Genomic DNA, 9,218 nt, shown 5'->3' with positions numbered 1-9,218 from the left:
CTCTGGTCTCCAACACCCTACTCTGTTAAATATCGTTCCACATTCTGGAAAGAGGGCGCAGAAGTGAATAAGTCAAAAGGGGTCATCTTTTTCCACATGGCTTTTTTGGCTTAGGTAGGCACTAATTACTTATAAAACAGCAATGTTTTAGTGTCCATAGCTTTGCAAGCTATGAGGATCAGAAGAAAGCTAGAACAATCTACCCTTGCCTAAGAAGAAGAGTAGAAGAGTTTGGATTTGATATCCCGCTTTATCACTACCCTAAGGAGTTTCAAAGCAGTGAACAATCTCCTTCCTCCCCCACAACAAACACTCTGTGACGTGAGTGAGGCTGAGAGACTTCAGAGAAGTGTGAGTAGCCCAAGGTCACCCAGCAGCTGCATGTGGAGGAGCGGGGACGTGAACCCAGTTCTCCAGATTACGAATCTACCACTCTTAACCACTACACCACACTGGCTCTCTTTTCCCTGCCTTTTCCCTGCCTAGATGGAGTCCCACTGACATGACCCCCTTGGACACATACTGCCCTACCAGGTCAGAGGCTACCAGCTACCACTGCCATTGTACCAGGCTTAAAGCCATCAGGGTCCCCAGACTCTGAGCTTTCATTTTTAGAAGAACCAGTCTCTAGCCCTCCAAGGAAAACATGTTACAAAAAGAAATGTGCAGGTATCTCTCTGAGCAGGGCCATCTTAAGCATATCCGGTGGCGTGGTGCAAAGATCCCTCTGCCCGCCCCCTTTTCCCAGAGTTGCCGACCTTTTTTAGGGAGGACGGCACTGCCGGCGATGTGCCCAGATTTGCGGGGCTGGAGGAGGCGGGCAGTGGCTAGAGGGCAGCTCCTCCAATGGGGAAGAGGTGGAGGCAGCGGCGTAGCGTGAGTTGTCAGCACCCGGGGCAACGCAAGTAATTTGCGCCCCCTAACCCGGGGCAAGGCAAGTAATTTGCGCCCCCCCCAACCCCTAACCTGCGAGTTGCCGCTTGCCCGGCAACGCCGCTTGCCCGGAGGAGGAGGGGGGCAGAGAGGCGAAGAAAATGCAACGGCCCAGCAGCTGCAGCAGCACCGGCGGAGGCGGGGCTGTGAGGAGGGGCTGCCTGGCGCGTCCTCCGCGGTGAGCGCTGAGAGCCACTGCCTGCCGGGCGCCTTCAGCCCAGACGCGCGCACAGCTTGTCGGTTCCGCGAGACATGCGGCTCCGCTACAGCCTGCGCCCGAGGCTCTTCGGCGACTCCGGAGGCAGCGAGCGCGCCCCCCAGATGTTGCGCCCGGTGCGGCCGGCACCCCTGGCACCCCCCACGCTACGCCACTGGGTGGAGGCTGGACGCGATGGCTCCCAGCTCATCTGGCTGCTTCGTGCCATGATGGCTACGGCAGGCAGAGTCTCCGGGCGCAGTGCTGCTTCAGCGCGGCATGGTGGGCGAGGGCAAGGGCAAGGGCGGAGAGCTGATGCCAGGAGGTGCCCTCTAGAACTTGGCACCCTGCTGCCCTGCACCACTAGCCTCTATGGGTAAGACGTCCCTGCCTCTGAGACAAGTCAGCCTGGCTCTTCATGTCTTTCTGTGTTCCCACCCAATGAATGAAATAAATGTTGCCATTGACTCAGTTGTTGCTTGGCAGAGAGACAGGAGCTTGGTCACATAGAGTGCCTGTGATCTGCAAATAAGTTTCAAATCTGTATTTTTTGACATACATTTTAATGAGTGGAATAAAGTGTTTTATCTGCGTTGACACGATAACAGAGTAGCTTTCTTGGCTTCCCCAGCTGAAGAGCCATCACTTTTTTCAGGAAGTTGGCATTATGAAATATGCGCTGACATGGAGCTGAACCTCATTTTACCTTGCAGCACACTTCACGCTTGCCACAGTCAGAATCATGGTGTATTCCCTTGCACTTTTTCTTAGGCATGCATTCACCTCCAATTATCTTACAACCTGTTCCTTTAGCAGTATCTGTAAAGGGGGGAAATGACCACACATTTAGAAGAGATGAATAAGAAGGGTAAAATTCTTATTTGACTGACAGGCTGATCAACAATGTCACAAACATGGCTGAACCTCAGGTTATAATTCTTTCCCTTCGACTCCAAAAATTCCATACAATAAAAAACCCCAGGTTAAGAAGCTACCTTAGGACATGTTAGAGCAAGTGAGAAAGGACCATTCGTTTCCAGGAACTGTGAGAAGATTCTTGAAGATTCTCCAAGCATTCAGGTGCAAGATTGTTTAGTCTACAGCAGCTATAAATAGCTATGGGGCACTGTGGCGTTTGCCCTCCTAGGTGTGTGACATCATACTGGGTTCATAAGGAAAGGGTTAACTAATTGTAAAATGACTAACCAATGGGAACCTAAGGGGAGTTAGAGTTAGGGTGGTTGAGAAGTCAGTCTGGAGTTAGAGAAGAGACAGAGAGGATAAGTCTGTGGGTTGGGCTAGTCTAATGTGAGAGATTGAGAGAATCTATTAAGAGGAGTCAGTCAAACAGTTGAAATAATCAGTCAGAAGGTATTAGGAAGGTATAGGCCGGTAAAGAAACTAAAGTTAAGAAACTGACAGGAATATTATCCGAGAAACCATAAATTTGTTAATGCTTATAAAATAAACTTGTTTATTTGGTTCACAGTTTTAACAACGGTCTGGACTCAGTGTTTTACCCAAGAGTAACGGGTTGGTGGCAGCGGGGAAGCGAGCACAGTGGTGGCACAGGGATCAATAGACTGTTAAACGTCCGGAGACCCTGTGTGATCGCCACAGGCACTTATCTATGGACATGTGTGATTCCCACAGGGGAGAGACTGCTGAGCTGTGCGCAAGCAGCATTTAGGACTGAAGTGTCCCTTACTATCAGTGCGGTAGTAAAGTTGTAAATAGTCTTAACTATAACCAACAAGATGGTTATTGCCTTTCTAGGAAGCAGGGCTTGACTGAGCTTTACTGCTTCCATGAGTGTTTGACTGCCATCACCTGTGTGCAATTTGAACCTTCAACGCTTAAGCTGCGCAGTTGTTACTCTGCCACGCAAGGGAGCTAGCATCCACGCAAGGAAGTGTTGCTGGACCACCCTCAAGATTTACAGCTGCAGATCGTGAAATCTTCTTCATGACAGCTCACACTGCCTAACTGTCCAGCACAGAGGGGGGAGTGACAGAAGGAACTGAGAGAAGGGAAAGGGGGTGGCAGAAAGAGGAGGAACAGACCAAGGAAAAATGGGTGACTGAATGAGATAGAGCAGAGCCATGGAAGAATAAGGGAAGGGGGAATGAAAGAGAGAAGGAATAGGTGGTGCTCGAAGAGAGCAAAAGAAAATAATGAGGCAGTGTAGATTTATCGCTGTGAATTAGGTAAAGGTAAAGGGACCCCTGACCATTAGGTCCAGTCGTGACCGACTCTGGGGTTGCGGCGTTCATCTCGCTTTATTGGCCAAGGGAGCCAGCATACAGCTTCCGGGTCATGTGGCCAGCAGGACTAAGCCGCTTCTGGCAAACCAGAGCAGCGCACAGAAACGCTGTTTACCTTCCCACCAGAGTGGTAACTATTTATCTACTTGCACTTTGACATGCTTTCAAACTGCTAGGTTGGCAGGAGCAGGGACTGAGCAACGGGAGCTCACCCCATCGCGGGGATTCGAACCGCTGACCTTCTGATCAGCAAGTCCTAGGCTCTGTGGTTTAACCCACAGCGTTACGGGTGTCACCCAATTAAAACAAATTCACTGTATGACTTTTAGAGAATGAATTGATTGGTTATATTTTGAGAAACCTTCATAAGCGTGGAACAATAGTTCAAAAGCCAGAAGCGCAAGCTGCCTGTACATGATGCACTGATGTGTAGCATTTCTGTAGAGACATCCCACAAGGGTGAAAATGGGATTCATCCCACCTACAGTTTTTTAAAGGATGTTATACTAAATTATATATATATTTTTAAAATGCTGCCTGTGGAAGTGCAGTCATCTATCTTTAATTGATTAAAACCATTGAACTGATTGGTCCAGTTTAGGGCTAGAGAATCTGAGTCCTGGGTCCAAATGTTGCTGTCCCAGCATAGCCAGTGGTTAGGGATGATGAGAATCATAGTTAACTGTTCTTATTTGTATTACCTTTTTTCCCTTTGTTCGGTGTGTTACCTGGAAACCCTGCCAATGAAAAAGAAGGGGTATAAATATAATAATAATAATAATAATAATAATAATAATAATAATAATAATAATAATAATAATAATAATTCCAGTTACAGATAGGTAGCCATGTTGGTCTGCCATAGTCAAAATAAAAAATTCCTTCCAGTAGCACCTTAAAGACCAACTAAGTTAGTTCTTGGTATGAGCTTTCGTGTGTATCTGTGTATCTGAAGAAGTGTGCATGCACACGAAAGCTCATACCAAGAACTAACTTAGTTGGTCTTTAAGGTGCTACTGGAAGGATTTTTTTATTTTTAATAATAATAATAATAATAATAATAATAATAATAATAATAATATGATGTCAGGGGCTGGCAAGAGTTGGCTGGTGAAGGGGCGAGGAGAGAGGGAACCCAGGAGGACTCCCCTGCTGAAAGCCTGAGGACCCAGTCCTGACAGGCCTCATAAGGACTGCTGCTGCGGCTGCTGCCCAGCAAGGAGTGGTGTATTTGGGGAAAAGTTTTGCTGGGAGTTTTTGCTGTTGTTACTGATATTAACTGATACTAACTAAACTGCCTCAGCCCAGTATACCTGAAGGAGCGTCTCCACCCCTATCGTTGTGCCCGGACACTGAGGTCCAGCTCCAAGGGCCTTCTGGCGGTTCCCTTACTGCGAGAAGCAAAGCTACAGGGAACCAGGCAGAGGGCCTTCTCGGTAGTGGCGCCCGCCCTGTGGAACGCCCTCCCACTAGATGTCAACGAGATAAACAACTACTTGACATTTAGAAGACATCTGAAGGCAGATGTTTTAAATGTGTGACATTTTAATGTATTTTTAATCTTTGCTGGAAGCCACCCAGAGTGGTTGGGGAAACCCAGCCAGATAGGCGGGGTACAAAAAATATATTAGTAGTAGTAGTAGTAGTATAATATTACTGATATTAACTTTGTAAGCCGCCTTGAGCATTGTTTCAACTGTGGAAAGGCAGCAAGTTGTGGGGTAACAACAACAACAACAACAACAACTTATTATTTATACCCCGCCCATCTGGCTGGGTTTCCCCAGCCACTCGGGGAGGCTTCCAACAAAATATTAAAAATACAATAAAACATCAAACATTAAAAACTTCCCTGAACTGGACTGCCTTCAGACTGCCTTCCATGTCACACATGAGGAGAAACCTTCCCTCTTCCACAATTCTTTCACCAGTGCCAGAAGTAACTCCGAGGCAGCTGCTGGAAGACTCTGAATCAGAGTCTTGGCTCAATTCCAAAGAGATGGCATACAGCGTCTCCACCCTCACCCCCCGCCAATAACCTTTCCATTTAAACTTTCTTAGGGTGCAAGGGGACAAAGCCACAGTGCACAAGCTGGCCACATTGGTAGCAGACGCCTTCTAACCTCGTTTTATTCTTCTGTCATTTATGTCAGAATGTTGTTGTTTTTCTATTTCAGGGTATATGTCTTACCTCCAGAAAAGAAAAGCATCATAGAAATGGCAAGCATGAGAAGCCAGCGCAAAGGCATTGTTGAAGCTTGAACGGCAAGAGCAGACTATAGAGGCAGAATGCTCTGTGTCTTCTGGGAAGCTGAAGGTCCACTATTTATAGTAGTTTCTGAGACATTGACCTGTAAACCTTGTGCATGAATGATTCTGATGCGATGCATGTGATAGCAAAGAATAAGTTAATTACACTGTACATTGCACTTTATTATTCGGGAAGCTATTACGTTCTAAGAACATAAAGTAAACCTCATGATATTAGGCACAAGGTTTAATAATCATTAAAGGGTTCAATAACATTGGTTGTTTTAAAACACGGGTAGGCAAACTAAGGCCTGGGGACCGTATCCGGCCCAATCAACTTTTAAACGCGGCCAGCGGATGGTCCGGGAATCAGCGTGTTTTTACATGAGTAGAATGTGTCCTTTTGTTTAAAATGCATCTCTGGGTTATTTGTGGGGCCTGTCTGGTGTTTTTACATGAGTAGAATGTGTCTTTTTATTTAAAACGCATCTCCGGGTTATTTGTGGCGCCTGCCTGGCATTTTTACATGAGTAGAATGTGTGCTTCTATTTAAAACGCATCTCTGGGTTATTTGTGAGGTCTGTCTGGTGTTTTTACATGAATAGAATGTGTCCTTTTATTTAAAATGCATCTCTGGGTTATTTGTGGTGCCTGCCTGGCATTTTTACATGAGCAGAATGTGTGCTTTTATTTAAAATGCATCTCTGGGTTATTTGTGGGGCATAGGAATGCGTTCATATATTTTTTCTTCAAAATACAGCCCAGCCCCCCACAAGGTCTGAGGGACAGTGGACCGACCCCCTGCTGAAAAAGGCTTGCTAACCTCTGTTTTAAAAGGTCATTCATGCTGTAAAAATATTTCCTGCTTTGGTTTGTTATGCTCCATGGCTGCTACCCCACAAGGAGACACAGTGTACCAAAGCAAGGAAATGCTGAACAGCACATTAACCTGATGAAATCTACAGGATCCAGTTGATGGTAAATTTGGTTTCATGCCTTTTGGATGGAAATTGAGTGGGAAGCTCAGAAGCCTGAGGAGGCTTCTGTCATATATGCTGTCATATACAGGCCCAGATGCCTTGGGTGTAGAAGTGTCCAGGATGCCTCCAGACAGAGAACCAGTGTGGTGTACTGGTTAAGAGCGGTGGACTCGTAATCTGGTGAACCGGGTTCGATTCCCCGCTCCTCCACATGCAGCTGCTGGGTGACCTTGGGCTACTCACACTTCTTTGAAGTCTCTCAGCCCCACTCGCCTCACAGAGTGTTTGTTGTGGAGGAGGAAGGGAAAGGAGAATGTTAGCCGCTTTGAGACTCCTTTGGATAGTGATAAAGTGGGATATCAAATCCAAACTCTTCTTCTTCTCTTCTTCGTGCTCCGGCACTGGGGGGCAGAGAACAGGCAGAGGTGGGGCTAGCGCATATCCCGGGGGCATGGCGCACCACCTGCAGGGACATGGCACGCATCCTGGGGACGTGGCATGCTGTCTGCGGGGGCATGGCACCCAGCACTGGTGGGGGGGGCAGCCTCAATGGCACTCCACCGGGATCATGCTGCCGGGGACGGTGCGCTCCCCCCACACCCCTCTTCCTCCGCCAGTGCCTCCAGGAAGATATTGGAAAGACTCCTGCCTGCCATTCTGGGCAACCAAGGCCCATCAATATTTTAAATTGTTGTAATTCACCCGTGGACCTTAGTGTTGAGGGTGGAGGTATGAAATAAAGCAAGCAAACAAATATAAAAATCTGTTGCTGTGTTATTCCATCTACGCTTGTGAGTCAACTTAAGGCAGTGACTTCTCATTATGAAATCTCTCCTGGTTGAGAGCTTGTGGGTACTCTTTGAGCACCAAAACCTCACCTTTTCTTCAGATAGCTATTGAGGTGTCCCTGGATTCTAGTATAGCCATGTTGGGTCACTTCTCATCATTGAGCTCTCCCTGGGGATTGCCTGCCAATTTCCTCCTCCCAGCTCTCGCCCCAAGTTATTTCTGTAAGGAATTCTAAGCTTATTAAAAGTTCTGTGAGATACCTTGAAGACTAGCCTACAACACCTTATATAAATGACACCAAAGAAGGATGTTCTTCTCATTATAGGGGATTGGAATGCTAAAGTAGGGAGTCAAGAGATAAAAAGAACAACTGGCAAGTTTGGTCTTGGAGTTCAAAACGAAGCAGTGCAAAGGCTAATAGAGTTCTGCCAAGAGAACAAGCTGGTCATCACAAACACGCTTTTCCAACAACGTAAGAGACGACTCTACACATGGACATGACCAGATGGGCAGCATCGAAATCAGATTGATTATATTCTCTGCAGCCAAAGATGGAGAAGCTCAATACAGTCAGCAAAAACAAGACCTGGAGCTGACTGTGGCTCAGATCATCAGCTTCTTATAGCAAAATTCAAGCTTAAACTGAAGAAAGTAGGAAAAACCACTGGGCTGGTAAGATACAATCTAAGTCAAATCCCTTATGAATACACAGTGGAAGTGAGGGACAGGTTTAAGGATTTAGATTTGGTAGACAGAGTGCCTGAAGAACTATGGATGGAGGCTCGTAACATTATACAGGAGGCAGCAACCAAAACCATCCCAATGAAAAGGAAATGCAAGAAAGCAAAGTGGCTGTCCAACGAGGCCTTACAAATAGCGGGGGAGAGAAGGCAAGCAAAATGGAGGGAGATAGTGAAAGATACAGGAAATTGAATGCAGATTTCCAAAAAATAGCAAGGAGAGACAAGAAGGCCTTCTTAAATGAGCAATGCAAAGAAATAGAGGAAAACAATAGAATGGGAAAAACCAGAGATCTGTTCAAGAAAATTGGAGATATGAAAGGAACATTTCGTACAAAGACTACCATAATAAAAGACAAAAGGACCTAACAGAAGCAGAAGACATCAAGAAGAGCAGGCAAGAATACACAGAGGAATTATACCAGAAAGATATGGATGTCTCATACACCCCAGGTAGTGTGGTTGCTGACCTTGAGCCAGACATCCTGGAGAGTGAAGTTAAATGGGCCTTAGAAAGCACTGCAAATAACGAGGCCAGTGGAAGTGATGATATTCCAACTGAACTATTTAAAATTTTAAACGTTTATGCTATTAAGGTGCTACACTCAATATGCCAGCAAATTTGGAAAACTCAGCAGTGGCCAGAGGATTGGAGAAGATCAGTCTACATCCCAATTCCAAAGAAGGGCAGTGCCAAAGAATGCGCCAACTACCGCACAATTTCACTCATTTCACACGCTAGCAAGGTTATGCTTAAAATACTACAAGGCAGGCTTAAACAGTATGTGGACCGAGAACTCCCAGAAGTGCAAGCTGGATTTCGAAGGGGCAGAGGAACCAGAGACCAAATTGCAAACATGCGCTGGATTATGGAGAAAGCTAGAGAGTTCCAGAAAGACATCTACTTCTGCTTCATTGACTATGCAAAACCTTTGACTGTGTCGACCACAGCAAACTATGGCAAGTTCTTAAAGAAATGGGAGTGCCTGATCACCTCATCTGTCTCCTGAGAAATCTCTATGTGGGACAAGAAGCTACAGTTAGAACTGTATGGAACAACTGATTG

The 9,218-nt window shown here is 46.3% G+C and overlaps 1 long non-coding RNA gene across 1 annotated transcript; it reads right to left on the bottom strand.

Moving 5' to 3' along the window:
• Nucleotides 1-1,726: 1,726 nt before the first annotated feature.
• LOC310704169 lies at nucleotides 1,727-5,675 on the bottom strand. Its single transcript, XR_014524620.1, has 3 exons — nucleotides 5,585-5,675; nucleotides 4,095-4,130; nucleotides 1,727-1,948 (listed from the first exon to the last, which is right to left on the bottom strand). It is a non-coding gene; the product is annotated as an uncharacterized lncRNA (long non-coding RNA).
• Nucleotides 5,676-9,218: the final 3,543 nt, after the last annotated feature.

The sequence above is a fragment of the Podarcis liolepis genome, assembly GCF_965112155.1.
Source record: "Podarcis liolepis genome assembly, chromosome: 3".
Lineage (NCBI taxonomy): Eukaryota > Metazoa > Chordata > Lepidosauria > Squamata > Lacertidae > Podarcis > Podarcis liolepis.
This window is presented reverse-complemented; position numbering and strand designations above follow the sequence as displayed.